Source organism: Myotis myotis, unplaced genomic scaffold (assembly GCF_014108235.1).
Source record: "Myotis myotis isolate mMyoMyo1 unplaced genomic scaffold, mMyoMyo1.p scaffold_m19_p_3, whole genome shotgun sequence".
Lineage (NCBI taxonomy): Eukaryota > Metazoa > Chordata > Mammalia > Chiroptera > Vespertilionidae > Myotis > Myotis myotis.
Genome location: NW_023416335.1, coordinates 109,105,271 through 109,123,128, shown reverse-complemented (window position 1 = coordinate 109,123,128; position 17,858 = coordinate 109,105,271). Strand labels below are relative to the sequence as shown.

The 17,858-nt window shown below is 39.8% G+C and overlaps 1 protein-coding gene across 3 annotated transcripts in view; it reads right to left on the bottom strand.

Moving 5' to 3' along the window:
* The window catches only part of CRYL1 (crystallin lambda 1), a 177,946-nt gene that overhangs the window by 55,698 nt on the left and 104,390 nt on the right, over positions 1–17,858 (bottom strand). The gene's annotated exons all lie outside the window — the stretch shown is intronic.

Here is a 17,858-nt window from a genome sequence, read left to right as displayed (position 1 = left end):
AATTAGAAAACCACAAGCAACATTTAAGAAAAAACAAAAAGCTACCCAAAAATATGATAAATCTTGATAACTCTGGAAACTGGGTGATGCCTACCAGGAAGCTATATTCTCTAGTTTTGTGACCCACCAATTCTATGTCTGGCTATTTATCCAAAGAAATATAAAATACGAATTCAAAAAGATATATGTAGAAACATTATTTATGATAGCAAAGATATGGAAGTAACCTAGGTGACCATCAATAAATGATAAAGAAGATATAATACATATATACCATGGAATATTATGCAACAATAAAAAAGAATGAAATCTTGCCATTTGTGACAATACAGAAGGACATAAGGGTATTAAGCTAAGTGAAAGCAATCAGACAGAAAAAGACAAATACCATATGATTTCAATTATATGTGGAATGTAATAACCAAAATAAATAAACAAGCAAAACAGAAACAGACTCATAGATACAGAGAACAAACTGATGGTTGCCAGATGGAAGGGTGGTTGGGGGGCTGGGTAAAAAGATGAAGGGATTAAGAAGTACAAATTGGTAGTTACATATTAGTCATGGAGATGTAAAGTATAGCATTAGGAATATAGTTAATAATATTATAATAACTATGTATGGTGCCAGATGGGTACTAGATTATTGGGGGGATCACCACGTAAATTATATAAATGTCTAATCACTATGTTGTGCACCTGAAACTAATATAATACTGTATGTCAACTGTAATTGAAAAATAAATTTAAAAAATTAAAATTCTCATAATAAAGAAGTCCCCCAACCACATGGGAAGGGAGAGTCTACAAGCAGAACACACTCAGCAGTATCTCAGGCAAAGTGCTGTGAACATTAGTGGTGTCATCACCACATTTTCCCCGATCTGTCATCTTCATGAAATGAACAAGTGTGTTACATCCATAATTCTCCGAAGGCTTTTAAGCACCCATAGATCATTGGAAATCCTTTGGAAATATAACTTTGTTTCTAAAAACTAAAATTTCTTGAATAGGGGTTGAAGAGGAGATGTAAATTGGGATTAAATACTGCAGATAACAACCATGCTGAAATTCTCATCATGCAAAGATGGGGTAGAAGTGAGATGACACTGTCAAATACCCAGAACCAGCCCCCAGTGAGGCATGTTCCTGGAATGGGGTGCCTATGGTGGATCCCTGCCTCAGAAGCAAGCAGAACAGGAAAAGGTTGCTCGCTGCTTCAACCCTGCAAGTACTAGAGGCATCTTTCTCTGCCTGCCAACAACAGCTCTGGGAAATCACACCAGAGGCCACTTCATCCGAGGTGGTCCCTGAGTACCTGGAGGCAACAGGCCCGACAGGAGGAATATCACTATTCCCAACATCCTCTGGTGAGTTTAGGATCGTAGTTCTCAGTATCAGCATCAGAATCAATGCGGTGCTCATTAAAATGCAGATTCTCGGGCTCCCGCCAGACCTACTGAATCAGCCTTTGGGAGTGGGACCCAGGCATCTGCATTTTAATCAAACATTCTGTCGATTTTCGTTCCTAATAAAGTCTGAGAGCCACTATTCTGAGGTATGGATCCAAAGTGTGGTATGCTACCAAATATATCCTCAGGGCTCTGTCCTCTCTTCTCCATGCAGAGATTAACCAAGTGTGCCCTGATTAGTGTAGTAGCACTGTAATAGAAGTAGTAGCATAAAAACCAGCAGACAACCAGAAGTGTGCAAAAGTGGAAGTGCAATGCTCAAGTATTACTAGGTAGTGTATCAAAACCTTCCTCAAAAATAAAGAACATATTTTCAGGCCTAATTTAATATCTAATAGTTAACAATAATATCTAATGTTTTGAAATCAGCTGTGTAAATATTATAACATGAATTCTATTTCTGTATCATCACAACATTTTAAAATTTAACTTGAAAGGTAGGGCATGAATACTGCGTTTGTTTATACTTTTAAAAAATATAATCAAACCATGTGAAATTTTTTTGAGAACAAAAGGTCATACCAGCACCACATCGGAAAGACGGAGAAAATGGAGTCATTTAAGAACTGTAAAGCCCATTGTGTTAAATCCCTTTATCAAATGGGAAAAAAGGCTACAGTATCTGGCTGGTTGTATTGAGTAATTCCTGGATCAGTTATGTCTGCAAGTTGGGTTAAGTTTAAATGGAGCCTTGTAGTAAAGCCAGAGACTAAGAATGATGGCGATACTGTGTAAGTTAATAAAAGAGCCCTTGTGAATGGCTCTATTGTGAGCCTGTCATACAGCTTCTCCCTTGAAACTCTATGCCTTTCTTCAGATCATTTGATTATCAAAGAGGCAAGAAAACTTGAACCAGAGGAAACCCAAACCTGCTGCAGTGAGTTATGTAAGGCGTTTTTCTTTCTTTCTTTCTTTTTTTTTTTTTTTTCCAGGCACTCTGGCTTGAAGCTTTGTTGTTGTTGTAGTTGTTGTTGTTTTTAATAGTATCCCAATTGTGCTCAATTTGCTAAGCCAGGGTTATGATACCTCCCTCATCCATGTCAAGTCTGGAGTTCATTTCCGATCTTTAATGGGGACCCCCACCTTGTCTGAGAAAGGGAGTCTGACACACCATTAATCAGGACTTTCATCACTTGCAGCAGATTACAAAGCTAAGCAAGCGAGGCTACAGGCATTCTCTTTCCTAAGTGGGCTGAAAGGAAAGGCAGGGACAATATCAAACAATGAGGCGCTGACAGCCTAGCAGCCAAATAGCCAAGTGTTCTCTCTAAACCTCAGCAACGTAATGGGGTAAAAACACCCCACCCCATCCCTATGCATTCTCAACTCTATGGTGTTTTCAAGGTCTTTTCTAGAGAAAGCCACCAAATGTGAAGTGTTAGCAAAAGCTCCATCATTATGGAAAGTAATTAGCTAGAGTTTGCTTAATTAAACTCTAACAGCACTTTCAAAGCAATGACTATTATTTGTTTGTGTTTTGTTTGTTTTGAGGTGCAGGGAGATGATATTCTCACGCAAAACCACTCTGGTGCTCTAATTTTGACAAACAAAACAAAACAACACTTTGGGGATGAGGTCACGGTGAGAAAAACACAGTGTGACAAGTATCACAACTACTGCTGGTACATCCAAAGGAGGTCATTCAAGTCAGGCAGCATCAGATGGTTAAAAGGTGGGGTTGAGTTTAAATACTCCTTTTTCCCTTTCCATCTTGAAAGGAAGAAACTGAATGATGGTATATAGGTATTACATTAATTCTCTCTAACTTACTTATATTTCTAAAAGTAAATCCTATATAATAAAAGGTTAATATGCGAATAGACCAAACAGTGGAACAACCGAACAACCAAACAACCAGTCACTATGACGTGTGCTGACCACCAGGGGGCGTGTGCAGAACATGGCGGGTGTTGGCCACAGTGGGATGGTGGAGCAGGTGAGTGGGGGGGCGGGGTGCAAGACCAAGGTGGGACGCCGGTTGCTATCTTTGGGGTGAGCTTCTGGTGGTTACTGAAAATTCTTTGCTCCTGCACCGTGGTCCTGCCCAGCGCTCACACCTGCTGCCGGTGCCAGCCCCGCTCGCACCCACTGCCAGTCCCGATCACTCAGTGCCATCAGCGGGTGCGAGCAGCAGCGGCTGCAGGCCCTGATCACCCCTGGGGGCTTCTCCACTCCCCCCTCCCCCCGCTCCTGAGGGGCAATTGGGGCAGCTGCCGCCGCTCGCAAACCCTGATGGCACCGGTCATCACGCACTAGGCCCCTAGTGTTTTATAAAGATCCTTGTTTTATTAGTAATAAAGCTTACTTATGACAGTACTCAACTCATTAGGGCTGTTTTAGGGAAGGAGCAGGGCCACAGCAAATCACCCCTGGACCACTCCCAGAAAGGAAGTGCTGCATGAGAACTCAGGTCTGAGCTTTACCCACTTGCTGTGCAACAATATGTGTTTCCAAAACAAATATTTTCATGGGGAAAATGAAATTTTATTGATTTTTTTTTAAATCCACTCAGGAATTTTAGATAGGCATCCTGTTGCTAGAAAAATCTACATTTGCTCATGCAATATATCTGGAAACAATCTTCAGTGTGCTTCCCAGAAAGAAAAAAAAAAAACTTAAATTGGAAGACATTAGTACCAAAGGTATTTTACATGCAAAGAAATTCCATTAGCCGATTTTAGGGAGAAAGACATGGCAAGGAAAAAAAGATGAACTCAAATCCTGTTGTAATCATGGCAGAGGGCAATTCTTTCTCAAGTTGAAGATGGAAGTGCTCCACATAATACAGTCTGTCTGGTAGCACTAATTAACCCTCTGGCTTCAATCTGGCTCATCATCACCAGCAGTCCCTCATCACTATTTCTTCCAAGAGCACAATCTTTAAAATCTATCAGATTAATAAAACTACTATGATTATACTTCTCAAGAGGTGCACATCATAACTACAAAAAAGAGGAAAATCTTGCTCTAGAAGAAATAGTATTTGTTAAGGAAAAAGAAAGGAAAACAAGTATAAATAAGGTTTCAATATCACAGGCAATAAACTACTCTATGCCCTGACCTGAGGCTCATTTTCCCCCCTTAAATATCAAAATTAAGGGTGTGTTTTTTTTTTTTTTAAAAAAAACCACCCTCATATAATAATTCTAAACAGAGTTCTACAACAATACAGAACAAGTTATACCCAATCAAGAGAGAATTTGCCAAAGTAAAAATCAGTATAGACCAGAATAGAGACATTACTTCCTGGGGCTGAGGTGTTAAGGCTAGCGGGATTGTTGTGGTTTGCATTAAATAGCAGTCTTTTCTCAGGGTAACCACACGCATCAACTGCTATCCTAATGAGGTTCCTATTCCATCTTCATTCCAATGATTTTTATTTGTACTTTTTATAAAATCACTTATTTAGAATAAGGTTACAATACTTGATGTGAAAAAAATTATACAATTAAAAATACTGCAGTTACACCTGCAAATAGCATATAATTTTATGGCATATCCAAATAATATTTCTCATAAGAAAAAAGTAAGATTTTTAAATACAAAGTTTTTTATTTAACAAAGCGCTGGGAGCCCTAACTGGTTTGGCTCAGTGCATAGAGCGTCAGCCTGCGGACTGAATGGTCCCAGGTTCGATTTCAGTCAAGGGCATGTACCTCGGTTGCAGGTACATCCCCAGTAGGGGGTGTGCAGGAGGCAGCTGATCGATGTTTCTCTCTCATCGATGTTTCTAACTCTCTATCCCTCTCCCTTCCTCTGTGTAAAAAAATCAATAAAATATATATTTTTTAATGCAACTGATTTCTAAATATTTTTTAAAAAACAAAGTGCTGGGAATAGCTTGAAACAAAATTTAAGTAAGCCACAAGGAATGAATTTTTGAGAAGAAAAACTTAAAATAAATGTTGATGTGAAAGACATCACATCACATTACATTAATCACTCAGAGCACTTATTATTGGTAAGGAATATCTTTAAATTCCAGTTGACAGACGAGACACTGAGAGAACTCCATAAGTTATTTTTTATGTAATTTTTTGGCTTTATATTGGATACAAGTGTAATGCATTTCTATCTGTGACCTCTCTGTTTATAATACAGTAATTCTCAAAGCAGCAGATAACTGGGGGAGAGAGAGTCCGTTAGTGAGGTTCAAGGGGAAAAAAACATGGAAATTAAAATATATTCCTCTTGTTGAGAATAATTTAACTGAATATTTTTAGCCAAAATACTTTGTTATTGCTATGAGTAAAACAATTTGCATTCAATATATTTTGTTGCATAAGAATCAGTTTTATGAAAATGTTTTAAATTTTTGAAAATACATTTGTTTAATAGTATCCTAAAACTAGTTTAGCTTGCAACCATGTATGTATGTTGGACTATAAAATAATTATATAGCATTTTGAAGAGGAATAGGATCATCAAAGCGATACCTACCTGTATTTTGACTCCATCTGTCCACAGAGAAACCAAAAAGTTAAACCATTTATGTGCACAGTTGCATAAGTGCAACATAATTTTAAAAAGTTTGTGTTAGTCTTCTAAAAGGCAATTTTTCTCACTTTAAGGTGATACACTCTTTCTAGTTGCTGGTACAAGATGTTTACAGTAAAGAAAATTATTTTATTTAAGAACAGAGGTTTTCAACACAGCTGGACTTACAAACTTCGGATAGGAAGTTTATAACTTTTTTAGAAGAAATTAGGCCATTTTTATTATCTAAAAATATAAATGATAATCTTTTAAATACAACATTTGTTTCATTTAGTTTTGACATCAGACATTATGTTTGCCTCTTCCCGATTCCTTCTTATCCACTAATCTCTTCCTTACCTATGTCGCTGAGGAGAATTGCTATCTTTAAAATTATTTTGTACTGATTTTAAAGAGAGAGAGAGAGAGAGAGAGAGAGAGAGAGAGACTGACTTGTTGTTCCACTTGTTTATACATCCACTGGCTGCTTCTTGTATATGCCTTGACCAGAGATTGAACCTGCAACCTTGGAGTATCAGGACGATCACCTAACCAACTGATCTACCCAGCCAAGAAAGAATCACAATCTTTTATAATTACTATCCTATCTAATAAAAGAGAAACATGGTAATTGGCATACAACCACTACCCTTCCCATTGGCTAATCAGCGAGATATGCAAATAACTGCCAGCCAAGATGGCAGCCGGCAGCCAGGCAGCTTAAAGCGAACATGAATGAGGCTTGCTTGCTTCAGTGACGGCGGACTCCAACGTTCCCCACCTGCCTTGCCGGCCTCTGAGCGGGCAGTTTGAAACATAGTTACAAATATAGAAGCTAAACAAAACCCCAGAAACCTGCTTTCAGCGAACTGGAATCTCAGAGCTGGAGTTGATACAGAGTTTCGATTATAGAACACAAACAAGTCTGGGCCTGAGGGTTTCCGCTTTCCCAGCAGCAGAGGCCTCAGAGCTGGAGCCAGAGCTAAAGCTGGCCCAGAATTAAAAAAAAAAGAAAAGCAAAAAAGGAGCAGTTGGGAGCTTCAGTCACCCGACAGCCTGAAAACAGCCTTCAGCCCCTCACCCAGACTGGCCAGGCCCAGTGGGGACCCCCACCCTGAAGGGTGTGTGACCAGCTGCAAACAGCTATCATCCCCTCACCCAGGCTGGCCAGGCACCCCAGTGGGGACCCCCAACCTGATCCAGGACACCCTTCAGGGCAAACCAGCCGGCCCCCACCCGTGCACCAGGTCTCTATGCTATATAGTAAAAGGGTAATATGCCTCCCAGCACCGGGATCAGCGGAGCCGCGAGGCCTCCCGGCACTGGGATCAGCATGACAGGGGGCAGCGCCCAAACCCCCTGATCGGTCCTGCTCTGTGTGTGACGGGATAGAGCCATAACCTCCCCATCGGCCCTGCCCTGAGTGAGTGTGAGAGTGGCAGCGCCTCAACCCCCTGATTGACCCTGCTCTGTGCATGACAGGGTATGGAGCCCCAACCCCCCGATGGGCCCTGCTCTGTGCGTGACAGGGGGCAGCACCCCAACCCCCTGATTGGCCCTGCTCTGTGCGTGACAGGGGGTGGCGCCGCAACCTCCCCATCGACCCTGCCTTGAGTGTGACAGGGGGCGGTGCCCCAACCCCCCAATTGGCCCTACCCTGAGCGTGACTGAGGGTGGTATCGCAACCTCCCAATCCGCCCTGCTCTGTGCATGACAGGGGTAGGCGCCCCAACTCCCCAGTCGGCCCTGCTCTGAGCCCGACCAGGGGCTGCACCTAGGGATTGGGCCTGCCCTCTGCCACCCGGGAGCAGGCCTAAGCCAGCAGGGCGTTATCTCCCGAGGGGTCCCAGGCTGGGAGAGGGCACAGGCCGGGCTGAGGGACCTCCCCTTCCCTGCCCCCGAGTGCACAAATTTTTGTGCACCGGGCCTCTAGTTTATAATAATAAACATTCATTTTTATTTTATTTTAAATTTGTTTTCTTTTTAAAAATAGAATCAAGTTGCTTTTTCTGTAATGGTACTTATGTGGTCTTTTCTGTATCAATATTTGCTTAATACAAACACTTGAATAACCTAATCCTCAACTTCTCATGTAACTCTGGCCTGTGCTAATATGAGTACACTCATGGGGTCATATATAAATTATTGGGAGTATTATGCTTGCCTCTTCTTATTCTATTAAACTTTCAAAAAGTCACCACGCAGTGTGCTCCTTGCCAGACACTATATAAAAAGGCATGTTCTGTCACCCCTCGGTCCTTAAATGAGTCCTCTCCACCCCACAAGCATGAAGTTTCCTAGGAAGTATCAAAGTCAAGGTAAGGTGTGGTGCGATACCTACTTCAATGACCTGCATTATCAGGCCATGTAAAACTGGTAGAGAGATGCTCAGAAACAGCTCTGTTGAATAGCAGTTCTGATATTTTACCTCTCATTCAGAAAAAAAGGGTAAATTTAGAAAGATCCTATGTAATAAAAGGCTAATATGCTAATTGACTGAACAGTGGAATGACTGGTCGCTATGACGTGCACTGACCGCCAGGGGGCAGACGCTCAATGCAGGAGCTGCCCCCTGGTGGTCAGTGCACTCCCACAAAGGGAACACCGCTCAACCAGAAGCTGGGCTCATGGCTGGAGAGTGCAGCAGCAGTGAGGGAGTCTCTTCCACCTCTGTGGCAGCTCTAAGGATATGTGACTGACGGCTTAGGCCTTCTCCCCAAGGGGAGCGGGCTTAAGCCATCAGTCAGACATCCACCAAGGGCTCCCAGACTGTGAGAGGGCACAGGCCTGGCTGAGGGACACCGCCCCCCCCCAGAGTGCACGAATTTCGTACACTGGGCCTCTAGTAGTTAATATAAATATATACCAGATACACACACACACACATATATAAATATATAAATATGTAAATATATATATATATATATCTAAATATATATATATATATATATATATATATATATATATTTGTTTGCTTGTTTATCGGTTTGTCTCGTGTTTGTTTATTAAAAAGTGACCTTTGGCCTTCAATAGAATTCAGCTAAAAATAGCTCCTCATCAGATTTCCCCAATAGGTACCACAACAGCTATTTTTTAAAAAAGTAAGCATATATAATCCTGAAAAAAAAGGTGATTGGGAGGCTTTTTTTTTTTTTTTCCCAGTTAAAAGAATATAGTGTGTATGCTAATAAAAATTTCTCCCATAAAACTGATAGAGACTTGTGGAAATATGATGGACTGGAAAACCTAAAAGTCTTCCCTCCACAAATACGGGGTAATTCTGTATAAAACAAATCATCCATCTAAATGAATAGCTGAGCTCTCATATTAGCATATGGATTTCCTGTTTTCAATTTCATTGATTTATGCACTAATTCTTATTACTTCTTTTCTTCTGCTTACTTTGGATTTAACTTGGTCTTCCTTTGCTAGTTTCCTAAAGTAGAAACTTACATTATTGATTTTAGATCTTTCTTCTTTTCTCATATATGCATTCAAGGCTATGAATTTCCCTCTAAGCCAGGGGTGGGCAAACTTTTTGACTCGAGGGCCACAATGGGTTCTTAAACTGGACCGGAGGGCTGGAACAAAAGCATGGATGGAGTGTTTGTGTGAACTAATATAAATTCAAAGTAAACATCATTACATAAAAGGGTACGGTCTTTTCTTTTTTTTAGTTTTATTCATTTAAGCGGGCCGTAGTTTGCCCACGGCTGCTCTAAGCACTGCATCCCACAAATTTCAATAAGTTGTGTCTTCATTTTTATTTAATTCAGAATATTTTTACATTTCTCTGAGATTTCTTCTTGGATCCATGTGTTATTCAGAAGTCTGTTGCTTATTCTTCACATATGTGGGAATTTCCAGTTAGCTTTATGTTACTGATTTCTAGTTTAATTTCATTGTGGCCTGAGAGCAGACAATGCATAATTTCTATTCTTTTACATTTGTTAAAGTGTGTTTTATGGCCCAGAATATGATCTACCTTGATAAAAAGTGTTCTATCTGAGCTTGAAAAAGTATATTCTACTGTTGTTAGATGAAGAATTATACAGTTGTCAAATATATTCAGTTGGTTGATAGTGCTGTTAAATTCAATTGTGTCTTTATTAATTTTCTGGCTGCTGGATGTCTCCATTTCTGATAAAGGGGTGTGAAGTTTCCAACTATGATTGTAGATTCATCTATTTCTCCTTGCAATTCTATCATTTTTTGCCCCATATAGTTTGACTTTCTGTTGTTAAGTGTATACATACTAAGAACTGGTATGTTTTCTTTATCATTATCTCTTCTTTAACATTATGTAATGCCCTTCTTTATCCTTGATAACGTTCCTTGCTGTGAAGCCTACTATCTGAAATTAAATATAGCTCTCCTGTTTTCCTTTTATTAGTGTTAGCATTTTCCTACATCCATTTATTTTTCATCTATATGTGCCTTTATATTTAAAGTGGGTTTCTTATATACAATATACTGTAATCTTGTTTTGTGATCCACTCTGACAATATGTCTTTTAATTGGTGCATTTAGATCATTAACATGAAAAGGAAGTATTAATATAATTTGGATTAATATCTCCCACATTAACTACTATTTTCTATTTGTTGCCCTTGTCCCTATTTTTGTGTTCCCCTTTTTTCTGCCTTTGTGATTTTAATTGAGCATTTTATTTATTTTTTTAATTAAATCTTTATTGTTCAGATTATTACATTTGTTCCTCTTTTTTCCCCCCCATAACTCCCCTCCTCCCAGTTCCCGCCCCACCCTCCGCCCTCACTCCCCACTCACTGTCCTCATACATAGGTGCATGATTTTTGTCCAGTCTCTTCCCGCATCTCCCACACCCCTTTCCCCCCCAAGAATAGTCAGTCCATTCCCTTTCTATGTCCCTGATTCTATTATAATCACCAGTTCATTCTGTTCATCAGATTATTTATTCACTTGATTCTTAGATTCACTTTTTGATAGATGCATATTTGTTGTTCATAATTTGTATCTTTACCTTTTTCTTCCTCTTCCTCTTCTTAAAGGATACCTTTCAGCATTTCATATAATCCTGGTTTGGTGGTGATGAACTCCTTTAGCTTTTCCTTATCTGTGAAGCTCTTTATCTGACCTTCAATTCTGAATGATAGCTTTGCTAGATAAAGTAATCTTGGTTGTAGGTTCTTGGTATTCATCACTTTGAATATTTCTTGCCACTCCCTTCTGGCCTGCAAAGTTTCTGTTGAGAAATCAGCTGACAGTCGTATGGGTATTCCCTTGTAGGTAACTGAGTTTCTTTCTCTTGCTGTTTTTAAGATTCTCTCTTTATCTTTTGCTCTTGGCATTTTAATTATGATGTGTCTTGGTGTGGTCCTCTTTGGATTCCTTTTGTTTGGGGTTCTCTGCGCTTCTTGGACCTGTAAGTCCATTTCTTTCACCAGGTGGGGAAGTTTTCTGTCATTATTTTTTCAAATAGGTTTTCAATATCTTGCTCTCTCTCATCTTCTGGCACCCCTATAATTCTGATGTTGGTATGCTTGAAGCTGTCCCAGAGGCTCCTTACACTATCCTCGCATTTTTGGATTCTTTTTTCATTTTGCTTTTCCGGTTGGGTGTTTTTTGCCTCCTTGCATTTCAAATCATTGACTTGATTCTTGCGCTCCTCTGGTCTGCTGTCGGGAGTCTGTATAATATTCGTTATTTCAGTCCGTGTATGCTTAATTTCTAGTTGGTTCCCCAATATAACATCGAGGGTCTCATTAGTTTTCTTGTAGAGCTCATTAAGTTTATCGGCGGCTTCTAAACAGTTCTTGAGAGACCTTAAAAGTGTGGTTCTGAACTCTATATCTTCCATTGACAATTTTGTCCTGTTTCTTTGTCTCCGCATTTTGTTATGCTTTCTTGGTGCACCCCCTAGTGGTCTTTGTGTGCAGTCTTATAGTTAAACCTTGATTGTTGTAGCTAATACCAGGGAGGGTTTGACCTCCAGGCCAAGTGGCTATGAGAATCAGCTGTGTCTGCAGTGAGAGAACTTCTGTCCTCTAGGGAGGTGCTAATCTAGCCTTTGCCTGAGGCTATCCGGCAAATGCCTCTGTGCAGGGCTTGGGCGGGACGGGTCGCACAGGATCAACAGGGTGGGCCGGAGAGAGCAGTTATGGCGGCTCTCAGTCCTGTCCCCAGGGGCTCTGCCTCTCTGAGTCCCAGCACCTGCTGCAAAGCTCGGAGAGAAAGCTGCACTCGCTCTGACCGAAGCCAGACAGTCCCGCTTCTCCCGTTTGAGTCTGGGTCACTAAAGACTCGCCTGTATCTGGAGCTCAGAGTCTGCGACTCCCTCCCATTGAAAACGCCAACCGCGCCCTCCACCGCCAGCCCGCTCCGCGAACTCCACACCTCAGAATTTGACTTCAGCACTGCGCCTCCTCTGAGTGTCCGTTTGCGTTTCTCTTTCCTCCTAGTTGTAGGACTTCCACTCAGTCAGTGTTCCTGTGGTTCTGGGTGATGTCCGTTCCGTTTTTTAGTTTCCCTTTTGAAGCAGTTGTTCAAGGCAGCAAACTCCGGCGTTAACCTATGCCGCCATCTTGGTTCTCCTAATTGAGCATTTTATATGATTCCATTTTCTCTCCTTTCTTAGCATATCAGTTATACTTTCTAAATTTTTTTCAATAGTTGTCCCCAGAGTTTGCTATATAAATTTACAACTACTTGAAGTCCACTTTCTTTTTTTTTTTTTTTTAAATCTATTTTATTGATTTTTTACAGAGAGGAAGGGAGAGAGATAGAGAGTTAGAAACATCGATGAGAGAGAAACATCGATCAGCTGCCTCCTGCACATCTCCTGCTGGGGATGTGCCCGCAACCCAGGTACATGCCCTTGACCGGAATCGAACCTGGGACCTTTCAGTCCGCAGGCCGACGCTCTATCCACTGAGCCAAACCGGTTTCGGCAGCTTGAAGTCCACTTTCAAGTAACAGGATACTAATTTATAGGTAGTGTTAGTACCTATAATAACAAAATAATCCCAATTCTTTCTTCCTGTCCCTTGCATCATTACAGCCATTAATTTCATTTATATATAAGCATACACACCCAATATATATGACATATGCATAAGCATATATAATCAAATACATTGTTGCTATTATTTTGAACTGTCATCTGTTATATCAATTAAGAATAAGAAAAATAAAGTTTTTTATTTACCTTCACTTGTTCATTTTTCTTTAGGCTTTCTTTCTTGCTGCCTTTCTTTATGTAGATCTGAGTTTCTGACCTCTCTCTCTAAAGAATATCTTTTAACATTTCTTATAAGACAGGTCTACTAGCAACAAAGTTCCTCAATTTTTGTTTATCTGAGTTTATTTCTCCTTCATTTTTTTTCCTCCTTCATTTTTTGAAGGATAGTTTTGGAGGGTACAGAATTTTAAGTTGGTGGGGTTTGGGGTTGTGTGTGTGTGTGTGTGTGTGCATGTGTGTTGTTGTTGTTGTTGTTGTTGTTTACATATTTCACTCCACTCTCTTCCTGCTTCCATGGCTTCTGTGAGATAAGATATAATTCTTATCTTTGCTGCTCTATGGGTAAGTTTTATTGGGGGGTTGGGGAGGGGGGTCACGCTGGCTTCTTCCAGGATTGTTTCTTTATCTTTGATTTTCTATAAATGGTATGCCAAGGTGCAGGGGGCGAGGGGTTGTGGGTTTTATTTATTTATTTTTATTTTTCTCATTTATTCTGCTTAGTGTCCTCTGGTCTTCCTGGGTCTGTGGATTGGTGTCTAGGTTAATTTGGGAGAATTCTCAGTCATTATTGTTTCAAGGATTTCTACTTTCTCTCCTGTCCTGGTGTTCCCATTAGATGTATGTTACACCTCTGTAGTTGTCCGACAGTCCTTGGGTATTTTGTTCTATATTTTTCCTTTTAGTCTTTGTTCTCTTTGCTGTTCAGTTTTCAAAGATTCTATTGATATAGCCTCTAGATCAGAGATTCTTTCCTCAGCTGTGTCCAGTCCACTAAAATATTTGCAAATCATATTTCTGACAAAGAACATATCCAGAATACATAAAGAACTCTCAATGCCAAACAGTGAGACAAGCAACCTACATCCCTGTTTCTTAAAAAAATAGGCTAAAGATTTAAATAGATACTTCATCAAAAAAGTTATGGATGGTAGACAGTCATGCGAAAAGATCCTCAACACTGTCAGTAATCAGACAAGTGCAAATTAAAACCTCAATGATACACCACTGCATTCTGATTAGAATGGAAAAGAAAAAAGACAACAGCTACTTCTGACCAGGAGGCAGAACCACAGGAACTCTGACAGGGCTGATGGGAATAGAAAATGGCATAGTCACTTTGGGAAACAGTTCTGCAGTTTCTTATAAAGTTAAACATATAGGCAAAATCTTACTCCATAGCTAATAGAAATAAAAATGTATGTGCATACAAAAACCTATATGGTCAGTGCTTACAGCCTCTTTATTAAAAGTCACCCAAATATAGCCCTGGCCAGTGTTTCTCAATGGTTAGAGTGACATCCCGGGCACCGAAGGGTCACGGGTTCCATTCCTAGTCAAGGGCATGTATCTGGGTTGCAGGTTCGATCCCTGGCCTGATCGGGGTGAATGCGGGAGGCAACCAATTGATGTGTCTCTCTCACATCCATGTTTCTCTCTCTCCCCCCCACCTTCCTTTCTCCTTCCCTCCCCCACCCACCTCCTTTCTTTCCTTCTACTCTCTCTAAAAAATCAATGGAAAAAAATTCCCTCAGGTGAGTATTAATAATAAAAAAAGAAACAAGCTGCTGATTCACATAATAATGTGAATAAAACTTAAACACCTTTTGCTAAAGGAAAGTAACCAGTCTACATGTTATATTATGCAACTTTTAAAAAAATCAACCAGGATGTGGGGGAGCCTAAAATGAACTCCAGGCTGTGACAACTGAATTACATAACCACACTCAGATGAGTGGGTAAGAAAGGAGCTAGACAATGTAGAACTTAGCAGCATTGGATGCTATCTTTTTCATCACTGCCAATCTCGGAGGCAAAAATAATAAGCAGCTGGTCTTTTCTCAAGAGTTCAGTAATCTATTGAAGAGTAGCATATGTACAGGAAATTGTACACATGATAAGTGTGCAGCCATATGAGTTTTCACAAAGTGAACACACTGTGTAACCAGCATACAAATCCTTTCTGGCAGTCCAGAAGCCCCCTCCTCACTGCAAGGGTGCCTTCCCAAGGGTAGTCACTGCCTTGATTCCAGAGTCAGCTATTATTTTATTGTTTTATTTCTCTGAATTCTAATAAGCTTTATCATCTTTTATATATGTATTGACTATTTGGTTTGCTTCTATGAATTGCCTTTGCCCATTTTATTATTGATTGATTCTTTGTCTTTTTTTTTTTTTTTTTTTTACTGTACCCCCCTTCAGTGCTCACAGCCCAAGGGTAAGGGGGCTGGGCAATGGTTTGAGGCTGCAACTTCCTCTGGCATGGGTCCACTATGAGAGGCCCACAGACAAGACTCTTTGTCTTTCTTACTGAGTTACATTTCTTTCAATATGATTTGGACATTGCAAATATTTTTCTTCCGGGTCTGTTACTTATTTTTTGATTTTGTTCACAGTATCTCTTGTCCTACAGAGATTTAATTTTTACAAATCCAGCATCTGTTCCTCTGGGTCCATGAAGGCCCTCCTTTCTCAATGTTACAGGACCTATACTATCTTCTTGAACATTTTAGAATTTTAAAAATGTTTGTTTAATCCATCCAATATTTATTTTGTGTTTATTTTTATACATAGCACATAGTAAATTTTTATCATCTTTCTTAATAAAATGGTGGCTCCAGATACCGATCCTTCTTTAGACAATAGGTTTGAGCATTAGGGCAAATATTGGCATGACATTAAGCTGACATGGTCCTGACTTCAAACAGCTCACAACTAAGTAGAGAAATACACAAATAAACAAATCACCACAATGTAGCATAATTTATTCCATAATAAGATCATGTAAGTGGTTCAGCAATAGGATAAAATCTGATAGATTCTGCTTGGAGCAGGGGAGGAGAGAGAGGAAAGAAAGGAATCATTTAAGAAGACCTCAGAGAAAGGCTTCACATCTATCATATAATCAGAACAGGATCTTTCCCAGAGCACAGTTGTGCCTGTGGGCCTTCAAAGAGCTCAATTTGGTGAGATAGTAAGTGGAAGAGATGAGGCAAGAGATAAGTAGGGGACACAACACAGAGGTCTTGGGGACCATGTCAAGGGGCAAAGATTATATCTTGTCAATGGTAAGAAATGAATGAGGGTTTGAAATGGAGGAATACTGATCAGTAATGGCCATTTAGAAAGAATCTAAAGCAATGGCAAAAGAGAAAAAGAAGAACAGATGGATTCCATGACTATTCCAAAAAGTGAAATCATTTATTTGACGTGGGGGATCTGGGAGTAGGCAGTCCAGAAGAGAATGGATCCCGGGCTTCTGGCTTGGGTAAACAAGTATATGGTGGTGGCAGTGGAAATCTCTCAAGAATCATGACACAGATTCTCTTGAGTAGGTGGATTTTAGGACACACTTTCAGCACTCGTACAGTAAAAGCAAAGGCCAAATCTGTTGCATGAAAACAGAGCAACAAAATAAACTATGACAGGTTTGACCATTCCCCAAAGGGGGTTCTGGAATCCAGCCAGGCCTGTTAATGAAGAGTGCTATTTTCATTGACTTGCCAAAATGAATATTTTCTGAGCAGCCTCAATTACTTGGGTGCCATTACATACCAATATAAGCCATTTTCAGTCTACATTTAAAACAAAAACTAAGTAGTTGTTTCACTCTTGACCATATTTTCAAAAAGAGACCACAAGTTTCACCCACTTGGCCGTATGTAGGCCTGTAAGCCAGGTCTATCGTTTCGAGGGAAGGCCAGACGGAACCTCAAGTTTGGCAATTCACCTAATTCTGGTAAAGAGCATACTGAGTTTCTTCCTTCCTACAGCAAGAGGCAAATAATGTTTTTCTAATAGTTGCAGGAAATGTGCATTCACAAAACCTTCATAATAAGAAATACAGCCAAGGTCGGTTAAATTGACCTTAAGTGTGAAAAAGCATAAGTACTCATTGCAAAAAAAAAAAATTGTAACTATGTGTGGTGATGGATGTTAACTAGACATTCTGTGATGATCATTTCACAATATATACAAATACCAAATCATTATGTTGTACACCTAACACTAACATAATATCTATAATACTTATATATCAATTATACCTCAATTTAAAAAACTGTCATGCACTTTTTCACTGTAACTGAGGCTCTGAGAAACAGAAACAGATGACTACATGCTGGGTGAGTAATTCCTATTTTCCCTCTCCTAAAATAGAAAAGAAAATACCTAAAAGAAGAAAAAAAAATAGGTAAAAAATGGCGGCTGAAAAGGTGGACAGGTCTGGCGCCTTCTCACCACAGAGCAGATAGAAGGAAAGAAACAGCTGAATTGAATAGCATCCACCCAGAATTGGAGAATTAACCACAGCTGGTGAGACAATTCATGGACGGAAAGTGTTCTACATTCTGTTTTTTCTTTATCATTATTTTACTCTATCTCATTTTTTCCTTTATGCCAACACTTTCTTCCTCACCTCCTCCTTTTTCATCCTGTTTCTCTTCTCCTGTTCCTTTTTAGGTTTTGCCTCTCCGTTCCTTTTACTCCTTATTAAAAATTGATCTTCTTTATCTGCTTTATTGATGCATTACTATTTTAGTAGTCTCTGTTGGCTTACTCATATATCGAATTTCCTCTTCCCTGCTCTAAGTCCATGCACCTTTCTCTTTTCTTTTACTTCATCAGCAAATTTTTTTTTCTTGTTGTTCTTTTTTGTTTGATTGTCTTTTAGTTTGTTTTTGTGTTTTTGATTT